The following is a 17,420-nucleotide window of genomic DNA, read 5'->3' on the forward strand; positions in this document are numbered from 1 at the left end:
GGCAAAGGCAGAATCCAGGAGGCAGGCCGGGGGTCAAACACAGTCCAGATCAGAAGACAACAAGTACCAGGAATGCTGAGACAGAAGGGTAATCCAAAGACAAGCCGGGAGTCGATCACAGGAGATAGCAGGTAAGTCCAGATGCAGGCTGAGGGTCAAACACGTTCAGAAAGCGGGAGTCCAAGGTCAAGCCAGAGGTCGGGTCAGGAGAAGATCAGCGAGGTCGATGAGGCAATCCGGGTCACAACGGGTAATACAGATCACAAGAGCAGACGTGGGAATCTCAGGAAGCTGAAGACGAACCAGCAGTGTGTTTGGTTGCCCTCACTTCCTTTATAGGTCAGCGAAGGGTCACGCCCTGTGTGCGCGCCCTCGTGCGCTTTAGCGCACACTTCTATTGCGCACAACTGTGCATCAGAGCGCTTTACCCGTGCGCATGCGCATAGGAGTGTGCATCTTATGACAGGATCCCTGCCAGGTTTTCCAGGGTTTTACTTGGGATCACTGGCAGATCTTCCAGGATTCCACTCAGGATCCCTGCCAGGTTTCACAGGGTTCCTCTCAGGATCCTTGCTGGGTCCACCATTATTCCTCTCAGGGTCCCTGCCAGGTCTTCCAGGATTCCACTTAGGATCCCTGCCAGGTTTTCCAGAATTCCTTTCAGGATCCCTGCCAGTTTTCCAGGATTCCTTTCAGGATCCCTGCCGGGTTTTCTAGGGTTCCACTCAGGATACCAGCCAGATCTTCCAGGATTCCTTTCAGGATCCCTGCCAGGTTTTTCAGGATTCCTCTCAGGATTCCTTCCAGGTTTTTCAGGCTCCCTGCCAGGTTTTCCAGGATTCCTCTTAGTATCCCTGCTGGGTCTTCAAGGGTTCCTAGGACCTCTACTACCTCCAGCACTTCCAGAGTTCCTGATATGGGCTGTGTCCTCTGACCCGAAGGATATTTAAGCTCTGGTCTTTGAAAGGCTGGTGCTGTGTCTTACTGCCACCTTCCTAAGAGTAAACGCTCTGTAATACATATGTGCCAGTTGCCTGTTTGTTGGTGACCTGATCTGACCTCTTGCTTTCCACCTACCTTGACCCCTGACTGCACCTGAATACTCTTTTGCTTGCCGGCCCATTAAGCTCCCTGCCTTGACCTGACAGCTCTCTTGCTTGCTGCCTGTCTAGCCCACTGCCTGGACCTGAGTACTCTCTTGTTTGCTGCCTACCCAGACCTAAGTGCCCTCTTGTTTGCTGCCTGCCTGGATCTGAGTATTCTCTCTTGCTTGTTGCCCACCAAGATCCCTTCTTGGGCCTGATTATTCTCCTGCTTACTGCCTGCCTCGACCTCTGCTCGGACCTGACTTTTTCTCCTGCTGCCTGCCATGACCTCTGCTTGATCCTGACTACTCTTTTGCCTGCTGCGTGTCACAATTGCTGCCTGATCCTGACTACTCTCTTGCCTGCCATGACCTCTGCATGATCCTGACTACTCTCTTGCCTGCCATGACCTCTGCCTGATTCTCACTACTCTTTTGCCTGCTGCATGCCACGATCTCTGCCTGGACCTGATTACTCTGTTGTCTACACCTTTCTTCTCATGAACAGTCTTTGCACCATTGCCCTTCTGTTCCAGCAACCCCTTGGTGGGGTGATCCTGGGGTCTGTGACCTGGTGGGTGCCAGTATATGACTTTAAAGCCTTTGGTGAGCCTGCCTCAACTGCTATGGGGCACCATAATACTGATCCCAAGGTAACCAGCATTTTCAGGACGGGGTCAGCCTACGCATTTCTCCTGGGACATCCGATACTGGAAGGACCTCAGCTGTGTCGGTGATCTCGAAGTTGGGGAAATCCTGAGAACATGGGCTGTTCTGGTAGAAGAAGTGTCCCCATACTGAATCCTGATTTCTAGAAGTCTCTCTGTTCCCAGGCTCAGCTGTGATTACACTTATTTGTCTTTTTGAGTTTTCAGTACGTTTATCACCCAGAGATAAAAGCCGGAGCTTCTATTATTCATGGCCTGTATACCAGATGAATAAATAAAGAGAAGTCTCGTCTTTGCTCTACAAAGCGTCTTGTGATGACATCAACTTCACAGAAGAGGAAACATCACACCGTCTACAGAGCACACACCACAGCCGCCATCCGCCAGCCTGCCCTGACACTACATGGGGTGGGGGTGTGCCAACATGGCGGGATTACCAGGGTGAGGCGGGATTGCGGGGCCCCTCACACAACTTATCTGGGGCCTCATCTTCTCTTTTATTATCTACTTATGTTTTATTTATTTTGTCATCCAAATCTAAACTTACGAATAAAGTTTCTCATCAGTCAGCTTTACCAAATCACATTATTGTTTTCTTATATTTTCCGTTTCTCTTTCTTGCAGTGAAAAGATAACATCTCTTCCTGGGCTTCCTGCCTGGGCAGCCTCAATCACATGATGCCTTTCTTGCCCCTTTTCCTTTGCCTTGGCCCCCCTGTCCTGTACACTATTATGTCCCTTGTCTCTCTCCTTTCCCCTGTGCTGCCCACTGCCCCGCTCCTCTTCTGTACTCTGTACCTTCTCTTGTTCTGTCCTTTTCTGTCCATTTTCTGCCCTCTGTAAATGTCCCATATCTTGTACCCTGTCCTGCCCCCTGCCCTGTCCCTTATTCTGTACCCTGTACAGGTTTTTATCCTGCCCCCTGTCCTGGCGGTTGTTCTGCACCCTTTGCTGCCCCTTGTCCAGGCAGTTTTCTTATTTGTGTGGGCCCCCTGCCCTCTTCACTTGTTTGCTTATTGTCCCGCCCTTTGTCCTTTCCCCTGTCCTGCCCCCTGCCCTGCTCCTTGTTCTGCACCCTGTACTGTCCCTAATTCTTCCTCCCTGTCTTGTCTCTTTTCCTGCCCCCTGTCCTGGCCTTTGTTCTGCACCCTTTGCTGCACCTTGTCCAGTCAGGTTTCTTATTTGTGTGGGCCCCCTGCCCCCTCGTCACTTGTTTGCCTATTGTCCCGCCCTTTGTCCTTTCCCCTGTCCTGCCTCCTGCGCCTTGTTCTGCACCCTGTACTGTCCCTAATTCTTCCTCCATGTCTTGTCTCTTTTCCTGCCCCCTGTCCTGGCCTTTGTTCTGCACCCTTTGCTGCCCCTTGTCCAGTCAGTTTTCTTATTTGTGTGGGCCCCCTGCCCTCTTCACTTGTTTGCTTATTGTCTCGTACTTTGTCCTTTCCCCTGTCCTGCCCCCTGCCCTGCTCCTTGTTCTGCACCCTGTACTGTCCCTAATTCTTCCTCCATGTCTTGTCTCTTTGCCTGCCCCCTGTTCTGGCCTTTGTTCTGCACCCTATTTTGACCCTTTTATTCTTCTATACTGTCCCCTGTCTTCCCTCCTGCTAGTCCCTTATTCTTTACCCTATACTGTCCCCAGCCCCCCCCCCCCCCCGCCAGTCCCTTATTCCTTACCCTATACTGTCCCCAGTCCTCCCCCCTGCCGGTTCCTTATTCTTTACCCTATACTGTCCCCAGTCATCGTCCCCCCCACCAGTCCCTTATTCTACACCCTTGCTGTTCTTTGTTCTGCCCCATTTCCTTTCCTTTGTCTTGTCTTACCTGTCCTGTCCCTTGATTCCCCTGTTCTGTCCACTGTTCTTTTCTATGTTCTGCTCTTACCCATCCCCTGTCCTGGCCCCTGCACATCCCCTTGTGCTGCACCCTGTACTGTCCCTTTTCCTCCCCCAGTCCTGGCACATGTTTTGTCTCTTGTCCTCCTTGTCTTGTTCCATCTTCAGTCTTCTGTCATGCCCCTGTGCTACCTCTGCCTTTCCCCTGTCCTTGTCCTTTTTTTGCCCCTTTCCTTTTCTGTTCCCCATTCTGCCCCTGTCTCCCTCTGGTCCCCTGTGCTGTTTTCTGTCCTCTTCCCTGTGCTGCTCCTCTTCTTGCCCCCTGTCCTGTCTCTTGTGATGCCCCTCTCCTGTCCTCTTTGCAGTTCCCTGTCCTGTTCTCTGTCACTTTTCCCATGCCCTGCTCCCCGTGCCATCCCTCTCCCTGCCTCATATCCTGTACCCTGTCCTGTTCCCTATGCTGTCCTTCTTGTCCCATGTCCTGTTCCCTCTCCTGTTCTATGTGCTGTCCCCTGTCCTGTCCTGTTCCTTGTCTTTTTCCCTTCCTATCCTCTGTCCTCTCCCCTGTGCTCGTCCTCCTGCCCTGTGTCCTCTCCCTTCCTGCCCACAGTCATGTCCCCTGTGTTGTCTCTCCTCCTGTACTCTGTGCTGCCCATTGTCTTGTTCCCTGTGCTGTCCCTCCTCCTGTTCCCTGTCCTCTGTGTTGTCCCCTGTCCTGTCCTCTGTGTTGTCCCCTGTCCTGTTCTCTGTGCTGTCCCTCCTCCGGTTCCCTGTCCTCTGTGTTGCCCCTTGTCCTGTCTCCTACCCAGTCCCCTGTTCTGTCCTCTGTCCTATCTCCTGCCCTGTCCCGTCCCCTGTCCTGTCCCCTGTCCTCTGTGTTGCCCCCTATCCTGTCCTGCCCCCTGTCCTGTCCTCAGTGTTACTGCCCTGTCCTGTTCTCTGTCCTTTCCCCAGTCCCGTTCCCTGTTCTGTCCTCTGTGTTGTGCCCTGTCCCCTGTCCTCTGTGTTGTCCCCTTGCCTATCCCATATCCTCTGTGTTGCCCCCTGTCATGTGCCTAACCCCTGTCCTCTGTGTTGACCCCTGTCCTGTGCCTATCCCCTTTCCTCTGTGTTCTCCCCTTGCCTATCCCCTGTCCTCTGTGTTGCGCCCTGTCCTGTCCTCTGTGTTGTCACTTTGCCTATCCCCTGTCCTCTGTGTTGCCCCCTGTCTTGTCCTCTTTGTTGCCCCTGTCCTGTCCTCTGGGTTGTCCCCTTGCCTATTCTCTGTCCTCTGTGTTGCCCCCTGCCCTGTCCTCTGTGTTGCCCCCTGCCCTGTCCTCTGTGTTGCCCCCTGTCCTGTGCTCTGTGTTGCCCCCTATCCTGTCCTCTGTGTTGTCCCCTTGCCTATCCCCTGTCCTCTGTGTTGCCCCCTGTCCTGTCCTCTATGTTGCCCCCTGCCCCTCCCTTTGTGTTGCCCCTGCCCTGTCCTTTGTGTTGCCCCCTGTCTTGTTCTCTGTGTTGCCCCTGTCCTGTCCTCTGGGTTGTCCCCTTGCCTATTCTCTGTCCTCTGTGTTGCCCCCTGCCCTGTCCTCTGTGTTGCCCCCTGCCCTGTCCTCTGTGTTGCCCCCTGTCCTGTCCTCTGTGTTGCCCCCTGCCCTGTCCTCTGTGTTGCCCCCTGCCCTGTTCTCTGTGTTGCCCCCTGCCCTGTCCCCTGTCCTTCCCTTCTCCTGTCTCTTGTCCTTCCCCCTGCCCTGTTATTTGTGCTGTCCTCAGTAAATTGTCCTCATGTTGCTTCCCCATTGGCAGCCATCATGTGTCATGTCTTTTCCCTCAATCATACGATTTTCTCGGAAGTGTAGATCAGAGCCAGGGAGATGATGCAGCAAAAGTTGCAAGAAAGCCAACAAATAGCATCCGGCGTGTGAGGTGGAGGCCCGTCTGTCAGCGGAGAGTGGATGTGCCTTGAGCAGGTACCATGTCATAGAGAAAAGCCTGCTTTCTGTTTAGCAATGAGTCGAGCTGTGTGAAGGGCCCCGGGGCCCCGGAATCTCATTTTGTTCCTGGTTAGGAGGAATTGGGGATGCGGATTGCATGACGAATGAATCTCTCGGAGGGTAATTGCGCACACCTGCCTATGAAAAACAAATTGGGATCTTTCTGCCAAGCTGTCACTAAGACAAACAACATCTTTTCCTAATGCCATTCCTGACAGCTAATTGATGCAGATAATTCTCCACGTTCCGAGGCTCCAGACAAGAAACCACCAAGACTTGGCAAATGGAATCGCTTCATCTAAAAGAAACTCGCGGAGTGCAAAAAAAAAGAAAATGAAAAGAAAATGTGAAGAGAAGTTGTCCCCAGTGACCAGTTTTATCTGTTATTCTCTGTAAAATAGAAAAAGGAATCTGATTTCTCACCATGTTGTCAGTGACCAGATATACCTTGTGTCACCTGCTGGTGGCGCCGTGCTTCAGAGAACAGACTTGTCATGGCAGCAGACACCACCTGTCCGGGCTGCATTAGCACCCAGGGGCGGACTGACCATTTGGCCAATCGGGCACTGCCCGAGGGCCCCCGGGCCACTAGGGGGACCCATCGGGGTTGCCAGCCTCAGTAAAACCAGGGACAGTATGTAAAAACCTGTGCTTTTTTTATATCTGTCTCTGAAATGTCCCTTATCGACATCCTTTTGGTCTAAAAATCCTGAGATTATAGCTGCCCCGCCTCTTCAGTACCTTCTCAGCCAATAGAAACATGTCTGTGTATACTGTGTGATTGTATACTGTGTGTGTGTATATTTTGTGGCCCCATAATCTCTGATTACCTGGGGGGCCCCATAATCTCCTATTGCCCGGGGGCCCCATGAGTTTTCAGTCTGCCCCTATTAGAACCTCTGACTTTAGTGAGGACTGGTGGCTGACTGTTGGATCACGTTATAGTCCCGCCCCTCCAGCAGTCAGGCACCTTAGTATTTTGTCTGTATGCCCTGTATTACTATAGCCTGTTGGTGCATGAGCGCTCTTCACCTGTTCCCAAATCTGTCCAGCCTTATCTCCTTACCTGCTAATTGCTGTGCCATCGTACGGCCTGTCCCTTACCCTGACTGTTCTGACTTGTCCACTGTCATGACCCGCTTTGCCTCGCCTGTCTCCTGTTCTAGCCTGCCTGTTCCATCATGCTGGAACCTCATCTTGTTCCACCCTTCCACAGTCCATTCCTAGATGTCTTGTCTTCTCTCTTCTTCCTCATGTCCCATTTTCTGACCTGCCTGTCTTGTGACCTGCCTCGCCTGATCTTAGTCCATACCTGTCTGTCCCCTGCCCTGACCTACCTGTCCTCTGCACTGCCCTGCTTGATCCCCCATCTATACCTGTCTGCCCCCTGCCCTGACCTGCCTGTCTTCTGCCCTGCCTGATCTTAGTCCATACCTGTCTGTTCCTTGTCTTAATCTGCCTGTTCTCTGCACTGCCCTGCCTGATCCCCACGTTACCTGTCTGTCCCCTGCCCTGACCTTCCTGTCCTCTGCCCTGCCTTGCCTGATCCCCGTCTATACCCATCTGTATGCTACTCCACCTGTCCTCTGCCTTGCCTGATCCCCACGTTTCCTGACTGTCCACTGCCCTGCCTGATCCCTGTCCATACCCGTCTGTCCACTGCTCTACCTGTCCTCTGCCCTGCCTGATCCCCACATTACCTGTCTGTCCTCTGCCCTGCCTGATCCCCAGGTTACCTGTCTGTCCCCTGCCCCGACCTTCCTGTCCTCTGCCCTGCCCTGCCTGATCCCCGTCTATACCCGTCTGTATGCTACTCCACCTGTCCTCTGCCCTGTCTGATCTCCACATTACCTGTCTGTCCACTGCCCTTCCTGAATCCATCCAGATCTGTGTCTCCCCGCCCCTGACTGTCCACTGCCCTGCCTGATCCCCTTCTGTCCACTGCTCTACCTGTACTCTGCCCTGCCTGGTCCCTGTTTATATCCGTTTTTCTCCCCTGCCCTGACCTGCCTGTCCATATTCTCTGTCCACATTAGGGATGAGCCGAACACCCCCCGGTTCGGTTCGCACCAGAACTTTCGAATGGACCGAAAATTCATGCGAACTTTAGAACCCCATTGAAGTCTATGGGACTCAAACGTTCGAAATAAAAAGTGCTAATTTTAATGGCTAATATGCAAGATACTGTCCTAAAAAGGGTTTGGGGACCTGGCTCCTGCCCCAGGGGACATGGGTCAAAGCCTAAAATGATTTTAAAAACATCCGGTTTTTCGGGAGCACTGATTTTAATGACGATTAAAGTGAAAAAAAAAAGTGAAATATTCCTTTTAATATGGTGCCTGGGGGGTGTCTGTAGTATGCCTGTGAAGTGCCACGTGTTTCCCGTGTTTAGAACAGTCCCTGCACAAAATGACATTAAACGGGAAAAAAAGTAATTTAAAACTGCTTGCGGTTTTAATGTTATATCTGGTTCCGGCAATATGGATGAAAATCATTGAGAAAAATGGCATGGGTAGCCCCCCCTGCCCATTACCAGCCCCTTTGGGTTTTGTACGGATATTAAGGGGAACCCCGTACCCATATTAAAAAAAGGAAAGACGTGGGGCCCCCAGGCCCTATATACTAAGAACAGCAGTATACAGGCGGTGCAAACAAGACAGGGACTGTGTAGGTTTGTTGTGTTAAGTTGAATCTGATTGTAATTTTGAACTGGTACATTTATAAAGTGTAGCTCCAGTCAAAAAATCTATTTTTAAGCTTTTTGGAAAACATAGGGAAGGGTTATCACCCCTGTATAATTTTTTTTGCCGTACGTCTTTTTTCATCTCACTTGCTGTTGTCTCCTTCCATTTGCAAGTAGGAGACGTTTGTAAGTTGGATGTTTGAAAGTAGAGGCCTGCCCTATATGCTCTGCAGAAATGGCGGAACAAGGTGTTGGTTTTGCCACAACATTGTAAGCCCTCAAAGTGACTCTTGGTGGGCGCTGGAGCGCCCTGCTGTGAACGATTATATCAAGAATTGTAATTACATGCCATTGTTGAACAGTGGTAGAAAAATTGGGCCTTTGATGGTTGTGGTGCTGGTGCCACAACACTATAAGTCCTCACAATTACTCTCGGTGGGCACAGGAACGGGCCCTGCTGTGAAATATTATATCAAGAATTGTAATTACATGCCCCTGTTAAACAGGGGCTGAAAAATTGGGCCTTAGGCACTGCAACCTCTCCCATATACTCTAGTTGTAGTGCAGGAATGAGCCCGGCTGCAAAGCATTGCATCAAAAATTGTATCACATGCCCCTGTTAAACAGGGGCTGAGAAAATTGGGCTGGTGGCATCACCCAGAACCAAAAATGTTCTTCCAAGATATCAGCGGAGGAGAAGGAGGATAGACAGTCAACATAACAGGACAGTCACTCAGCATCAGCATAGGCAGTCTTGAAGGGATGTGATATTTAAAAAAAAAAACTATTCGGTTACATCAGCTTCAGGTGCTTGGTAGCTATGGGTGATCCAAAACTGATTCATCTTGATGAAGGTCAGTCGATCAACCGAGTCGGTGGACAGGCGCACCCTGTGATCGGTAACAAAGCCACCAGCAGCAATGAAGGTGCGTTCCGAAAGAACGCTGGATGCAGGACAGGCCAGTAGCTCAATTGCATACTGTGCAAGCTCTGGCCAGTGATCCATCCTCAAGACCCAGTAAGCCAGAGGATTTTTGGTGGGAAAGGTGTCCAAGGCTGACCTTGCCCCTAGGTATTCCTGCACCATGTAAATCAGACGCTGGCGATGGGTGCTGGAACCGATCATACCTTGGGGCTGCGGACTAAAAAATGGTCTGAACGCATCGGTCAGACGGCCACCTTCTCCACCGCTCCTTCTGACCGATGCCTCAGCAACACGTTGTCCAGGACCAGGAGTTTGTAACCTCCCAGTCTCTGGAAACGCGTTGCACAGACCTTTCTGCAAGGCCTCCCGGAGATGTCTCATCCTTTGCTCCCTCTGCAACGGCAAGATAAGCTCCGCAACCTTACCCTTGTACCGTGGATCAAGGAGAGTGGCCAGCCAGTAATGGTCCCTCTCCTTGATCCAAAGAATACGAGGATCCTTCCGCAGGCTTTGCGGGATCAGGGAGGCCATGCAGCGTGGGTTAGTTGAGGCATTCGGTCCGGAGTCCTCTGGGTCACTAAGGACAACATGATCCGCAGCTACCGCCTCCCAGCCACGTACAAGTCCACGGGTTTCTTGGGACTGTAAATCATCCCTACAAGACTGCTGCTGCTGCTGCAGATGCTGAGTGCCAGCCTCCACCTCCATGCTGACACAATCATCCTCCTCCTCCTCCCACCCCGGGACTGTGACATCATCTGGTGACCTCGCCCCTTATACCTATATAAGTCGCCACACAATGCGTCCCTGCCATTATGGCCGGAGAGAGCGCTGTGTCAACATAGGAAGGAAGAAGAAGAAAAGAAGGCGGCAGCGGCGACAGCGACCAAACCAGGCCAACGCTAGTAAAAGAGCTGTAAGAAGATAGCAAAGGCCGGAAGAGCGAGACAAGACCCCCGAAGTTGGAAGAATGGGGTTATTGCTGGGGTTTATCATTGCTGGCCCTGGCACCTGCTGGGGGTTATTGCTGGGATCTATCATTGCTAGCCCTGGCACTTGCTGGGGTTTATCATTGCTGGCTCTGGCACTTGCTGGCTCTGGCACTTGCTGGGGGTTATTGCTGGGATTTATCATTGCTGGCCCCAGCACTTGCTTGGGTTTATCATTGTTGGCCCTGGCACTTGCTGGTGGTTATCATTGTTGGCCCTGGCACTTGCTGGAGGTTATTCCAGGATTTATCATTGCTGGCCCAGGCACTTTCTGGGGTTTATCATTGCTGGCCCTGGCACTTACTGAGGGTTATTGCTAGGGTGTATCATTGCTAGCCCTGGCTTTTGCTGGGGTTAATTATTTCTGGTCCTGGCACTTGCTGGGGGTTATTGCTGGGATTTATCATTGTTGGCCCAGGCACTTTCTGGGGTTTATCATTGCTGGCCCTGGCACTTACTGAGGGTTATTGCTAGGGAGTATCATTGCTAGCCCTGGCTTTTGCTGGGGTTAATTATTGCTGCTCCTGGCACTTGCTGGGGGTTATTGCTGGGATTTATCATTGCTGGCCCAAACACCACTGGGGTTTATAATTGCACTTGCTGAGGGTTGTTGCTGGTGTCTATTATTGCTAGCCCTGGCACTTGCTGAGGGTTATCGATGGTAGCCCTGGAACTTGCTGGGGGTTATTGTTGGGGGTTATCATTGCTAGCCCTGGCACTTGTTGTGGGTTATTGCTGGGGTTTATCATTGCTGGCCCTGGCACTTGCTGGGGGTTATTGCTGGGATCTATCGTTGCTAGCCCTGGCATTTGCTGGGGTTTAGCATTGCTGGCCCTGGCACTTGCTGGGGTTTATCATTGCTGGCCCTGCCACTTGCAGGGAGTTATTGCTGGGATCTATCATTGCTAGCCTTGACACTTTCTGGGGTTTATCATTGCCGGCCCTGGCACTTGCTGGGGTTTATCATTCATGACCCTGGTACTTGCTGGGGGGTTGTTGCTGGGATTTATCATTGCTGGTCCTGGCCCTTGCTGGGGTTATTGCTGGGATCTATCATTGCTTACCTTGGCATTTGCTGGGGTTTATCATTGCTGGCCCTGACACTTGCTGGGGTTTATCATTGCTGGCCCTGACACTTGCTGGGGTTTATCATTGCTGGCCCTGGCACTTGCTGGGGGTTATTGCTGGGATCTATCATTGATAGCCCTGCCATTTGCTGGGGTTTATCATTGCTGGCCCTGGCACTTGCTGGGGTTTATTGCTGAGATTTATCATTGCTGACCCAGGCACTTGCTGGGGTTTATCATTGCTGATACTGACACCATTGCTGGGGGTTATTACTGTTGCCACTGACACCAACAGTTGGGGTTATTTTACTCCCCACAATCTCTTTGGTGTACCCAAGCTTTCACTTTGTCTAAACCTTAGTAAGACTGCATGTACACTAGCCTACCCCTACTACGGCTGTGGGAAAAACGCACCAAAAACACAAACTGGGCCCTTGCTGTGATTTTGCCGTGTTTTCTTTTATCATGTGGCCAGCGGGCAAAACGTTCCTATCCTGAAAGCGATTCTTCCGAGTTCAGGAGAGGGTGATTTAACCTCACCTAGACCCTGCTAAAAGCCTATTATTTGTACATGGACACATAGGCTTTTGTTGGAGTTGGGTTACAGGGGTCTCAAACTGGCGGCCCTCCAGCTGTTGTGAAACTACAAGTCCCATGATGCACTGCAAGTCTGACAGTTACGAGCATGACTTCCACAGGCAGAGGCATGGTAGGACCAGGGCCAGATTAAGCACATCATGGGCCTGGTGCTGAGGATTTTGGTGGGGCCTTTTATAAACAATAAATAAATAAAAATGCAAACTATTTTTTTTATAACAAATTAAATTAAAGAAAGAGGGAAGATGAGAGAGAGAAAGGGGATGAAAGAGGTGTGGGGGGTAAGGGAGGGAGGATGAGAGAGAAAGGGGGGGATGGGAGAGAGAGGATGCACATGAGCATGTGTGGGAATGACATCAACGCAGCTTGGCCAAGGCAAGTGACCGAAGGCACAGAACCCTGAAGGAAGTCCGGGTGAAGATGGAAGTGCCCGGGTCCCGCCGGATTGATCACAGCACAGCACTGGAGGGCTCAGTCTGACAATTTAAGTGTACCCTAATGTGCTAATATGCTGGGCATACTTGTACATTATGGCATAACCTACCCCAGGGCCTCTAAAAAGTAGTAATGTTAGAAAAGTTTACTACCGCTTTAATATCACAGGAGCCTCTCATGGGGCCCCCTACTGACCCTGTGGCTCTTGGGCAGTGCCTAAGTACATAGTTGTCAACATTTCAAAAATATTTTCAGGGAGGCTTTTTTTTACAAGTGCTATATTTAGAGTAGCTGACATCCCCCGTGTTCCTCTATACATCACAATAGTAATTACAAAATTAAATAAGTACTAATAATGGGGCAGAGCAAATATGAGGACTGTGAGATTTCCTTTAGTTGAACTGACAAAAGTTCCCATTCTAGAGCTGGTAACATGGAGGATATTCAGTATCATTTTAAAGAACAGTTTTTGTGGGTAAGAGGCATAGGGGAGGAGTACGGATGGTATAAAAGTGGGAAGTATGTGCAGGTGATGGAGAGGAATGTGGAGGGTCTAACAGTGGGCACTGTGTACAGGAGAGGAGTGTGGAGGGTATGGCAGAAGGCACTATGTACAGGAGAGGAGTGTGGAGGGTATGACAGTGGGCAGTATGCACAGCAGATGAGTGTAGAGGGTGTGACATTGGGCACTATGTATAAGAGAAGAGTGTGGAGGGTATGACAGTGGGAACTATGTACAGGAGAGAAGTGTGGAGAGTAGAACAGTAAGCAGTAATTTCAGGAGAGGAGTGTGGAGGGAGGGTATGACGGTGGGCACTATGTATAGGAGAGGAGTATGTACAGGAGAGGAGTGTGGAGGGTATGATAGTGGGCACTATGTATAGGAGAAAAGTGTCGGAGGTATGACAGTGGGCACTATGTATAGGAGAGGAGGATGAAGTAATCTGGGAAGGAAAAATGTAAAGGTTTGTGGTAGGGACTGCGTAGTGGTTAAGGGGCCATGCATGGATTGAAATTACACCAATTAAGCAGAGACCAGCCATAGTCGATCTATGTATGGGCTAGCTGGTTTTACACAAATCAATCTATTATTACTTGAGTACAACCAGCCTGTCAGGTTTTCCCCAAAACAATCAGTGCTGCCAGCTATAGTTAGCAACACTAATTATTGTATTCACTGGCAGAACACAATAACACTGCGGAAGTGATCGCCCCATTCACAGGTCAGCGGGTGAAAGGGTGTGTGGGGACAGGCTGGGGAGAGATACTAGTCAATCCCTGGGTAGGCACTGGTTAGTATCAGAGCCAGATACACACAGGTTACATACGCCAAGATCATTAGAGCGAGAGCAATAATTCTAGACCTCCTCTGTAACTCTAAACATGTAACCTGTAAAGAAATGTAAAGCATCGCTTAGTACACAACAAAAAAGTGTGTAAAAATTTGTGTTTTTTTTATGAATGAAACAGTTTCTTTCCAAAAAAAGTTTGAAAAATTGCTGCGCAAATATTGTGTAACATAAAAAGTTGCAAAGACCATTTTATTCCATAGGGTCTCTGCTAAAACAATATATAATGCTGGAGGGTTCTGAGTAATTTTCTAGCATAAAAAAAATGATGATTTTTACATGTAGGAGAGAAGTCTCAGAATGGGCCTGGGTGGCAAGGGGTTAATTATCATAAGTAATATACAAATAATTATTATAAGCACTGTGATGTCATCCTCTCCGTCTGCTGCAGAGTGTTCCAGCTTGTATTTATACTGGTCGCTCTGTATGTAGCTTCTGACAGGCTGCGCAAGCAGCCCCGTATCTCCGGGACCATAGATGATAGCACCCCCATATTTTAACCAGTGCTGGAGTGGGTCTTTAGCTGCATACCCCCCAAATGTGGGGTCTCTGTGACTCCTGATCGCCGAGCTACAATCCTCGAAGTCAATCTGTTTTTTTTGTTTTGTTTTTTGTTTTTTTGGGCAAATGGGCCTATCTTGAGAAAGGGGCCTGGAGCTGCAGCTCCAATAGCCCCTATGTTAATCTGGCCCTGGGTAGGACTTGTAGTTTCGCAACAGCTGGAGGGCCGCCACTTTTCGACCCCTCATTTAGGAGCATTGGCAAAAAAACACCAAAAGCTCCTAAACGCAAGTTTATGAGCTGCCAGTATACATGAAGTCTAAAGGGGGTACACCGTGAAGCGATGCCCACTTTGTCTAATACGCCCACTTTTATAGCCATCAGGGCTGGTGCAAGGGTTTTTGGCACGCTAGGCAAAACCTAATTTTGCTGCTCCCCCTTGGCTCCACCCCTGACCTAACCCCCTTCTCCCTGCCCATGTATACCCCACCTTTTTAATGAAGTGCCCATCAAATTCAGCCTCACCAGCACCCATCAAATGCAGCCCCACCAGCACCCATCAAATGCAGCCTCATCAGTGCCTATCAAATGCAGTCCCACCAGCACTCATCAGATACAGCCTCACCAGCGCCCATTAGATGCAGCCCCACCAGCGCCCATCAAATTCAGCCTCACCAGCGCCCATCAAATGCAGCCTCCCCAGCGGCCATCAAATGCAGCCTCACCACCAGCACTCATCAAATGCATCCTCACCAGCGGCCATCAAATGCAGCCCCACCAGCGCCCATCAAATGCAACCTCACCAGCGCCCATCAAATGCAGCCTCACCAGCGCCCATCAAATGCAGCCTCATCAGCGCCTATCAAATGCAGTCCCACCAGCACTCATCAGATACAGCCTCACCAGCGCCCATTAGATGCAGCCCCACCAGCGCCCATCAAATTCAGCCTCACCAGCGCCCATCAAATGCAGCCTCCCCAGCGGCCATCAAATGCAGCCTCACCACCAGCACTCATCAAATGCATCCTCACCAGCGGCCATCAATGCAGCCTACCAGCGCCCATCAAATGCAGCCTCACCAGCGCCCATCAAATGCAGCCTCACCAGCGCCCATCAAATGCAGCCTCACCAGTGCAATCCCATAATGCAGCCTACCAGCGCCCATCAAATGCAGCCTACCAGCGCCCATCAAATGCAGCCTCACCAGTGCCCATCAAATGCAGCCTGACCAGCACCCATCAATGAACGTTTGTTTGCTTCCATTTATTTGACCCACTTATTCCGTTTCCACCAGCTTCTGGAGGTCTTGTAACTCATAAGCGGACAGTATCATTCTCTCGCCAATTAATTGTTTTTAGATGCTATGTAGAATATGCAGTGCTTGTTCTTTTTTATTTCTTTTTTGTTATGTACATTGACTATGTTAATAAATTTATGTTTTATCATTTTTTCTTCTTTATATTGTTGCCTTTATAATCCCAGCCAATAGAGGTCTCTTCGAATTTGTACTTATTAGAAGGGATGATGGAAACTACATGCCACTGGTTATGAGCTAGAATTTTTTCTACCTTTGGAACTTTATTCTTATATATACACAAGGTCAGTGGGAGGACCTGTTTGCTGGCACTAGATTAAAAGCTGTGTATGGTTCTCCTCTACACTTCAACCTATATATAGCGCTATGTATATATATATATATATATATATACACACACACACACAGGTTTACATACCCCGGCAGAATTTATGATTTCTTGACCATTTTTCAGAGAATATGAATGATAACACAAAAACTTTTCTTTCACTCATGTCTAGAGTTTGGCTGAAGCCATTTATTATCAATCATCTGTGTTTACTCTTTTTAAATCATGATGACAACAGAAAGTACCTAAATGCCCCTGATCAAAAGTTTACATACCCCGGTGATTTTGGCCTGATAACATGCACAGAAGTTGACATTAGAGCCGGTTCACACTGCGGGCGATGCGAGGGGACACGACTTGCTTCGCCACAATCTGACAAGTCGCCCCCGTTCTGTCCAATGGAACCGTTCTGAGAGGAGCGACTCGAGTCGCTCCGACTCAGAAAAAAGGTTCCTGTACTACTTCTGGGCGACCTCGGGGCGACTTGCATTGACTTCTATACAGAAGTCATTTGCAAATCGCCGCTGAGGTCGCGGCAGGTCGCGGCGAGGCAAGTCGGTGTCGCCTCGCATCGCCCGCAGTGTGAACCGGCCCTAAAGGGGTTTGAATGGTTATTAAAGGTAGCCCTCCTCACCTGTGATCTGTTGTCTTGTAATTAGTGTGTGTATGTAAAAGGTCAACAAGTTTCTGGACTCCTGACAGACCCTTGCATCTTTCATCCAGTGCTGCACTGACATTTCTGGATTCTGAGTTATGGGGAAAGCAAAGGAATTGTCAAAGGATCTGCGGGAAAAGGCAGTTGAACTGTATAAAACAGGAAAGGGATATAAAAAGATATCCAAGGAATTGAGAATGCCAATCAGCAGTGTTCAAACTCTAATCAAGAAGTGTAAAATTAGGGGGTTCTGTTGAAACCAAACCACGGTCAGGTAGACCAACTAAAATTTCAGCCACAACTGCCAGGAAAATTGTTTGGGATGTAAAGAAAACCCACAAATAACTTCAGGTGAAATACAGGACTCTCTGAAAACATGTGGTGTGGCTGTTTCAAGAGGCACAATAAAGAGGCACTTGAAGAAAGATGGGCTGCATGGTCGAGTCTCCAGAAGAAAGTCATTACTACACAAATGCCACAAAGTTTCCAGCTTACAATACGCCAAAACAGCACAGAGACAAGACTCAAACCTTCTGCCACAAAGTCATTTGGAGCGATGAGACCAAAATTGAGCTTTTTAGCCACAACCATAAACACTACATTTGGAGAGGAGTCAACAAGGCCTAAGATGAAAGGTCCACCATCCCTACTGTGAAACATGGAGGTGGATCGCTGATGGTTTGGGGATGTGTGAGCTACAAAGGCACAGGAAATGTGGTCAAAATTGTTGGCAAGATGAATGCAGTATGTTATCAAAAAATAATGGGGGAATATTTGCATTCATCAGCCAGGAAGCCACACATGGGACGTACTTGGACCTTCCAACATGACAATGACCCAAAACACAAGGCCAAGTCCTCCTGTCATTGGCTACAGCAGAATAAAGTGAAGGTTCTGGAGTGACCATCTCAGTCTCCTGACCTCAATATCATTGAGCCCCTCTGGGGAGATCTCAAAACGCGCCGTTCGTGGAAGACAGCCCAAGAATGTGGAGGCTTTGTGCCAAGAGGAACCATCTGAGA

Source organism: Lithobates pipiens, unplaced genomic scaffold (assembly GCF_037356315.1).
Source record: "Lithobates pipiens isolate NorthernLeopardFrog02 unplaced genomic scaffold, aLitPip1_a1.2 Scaffold_23, whole genome shotgun sequence".
Classification (NCBI taxonomy): Eukaryota; Metazoa; Chordata; class Amphibia; order Anura; family Ranidae; genus Lithobates; species Lithobates pipiens.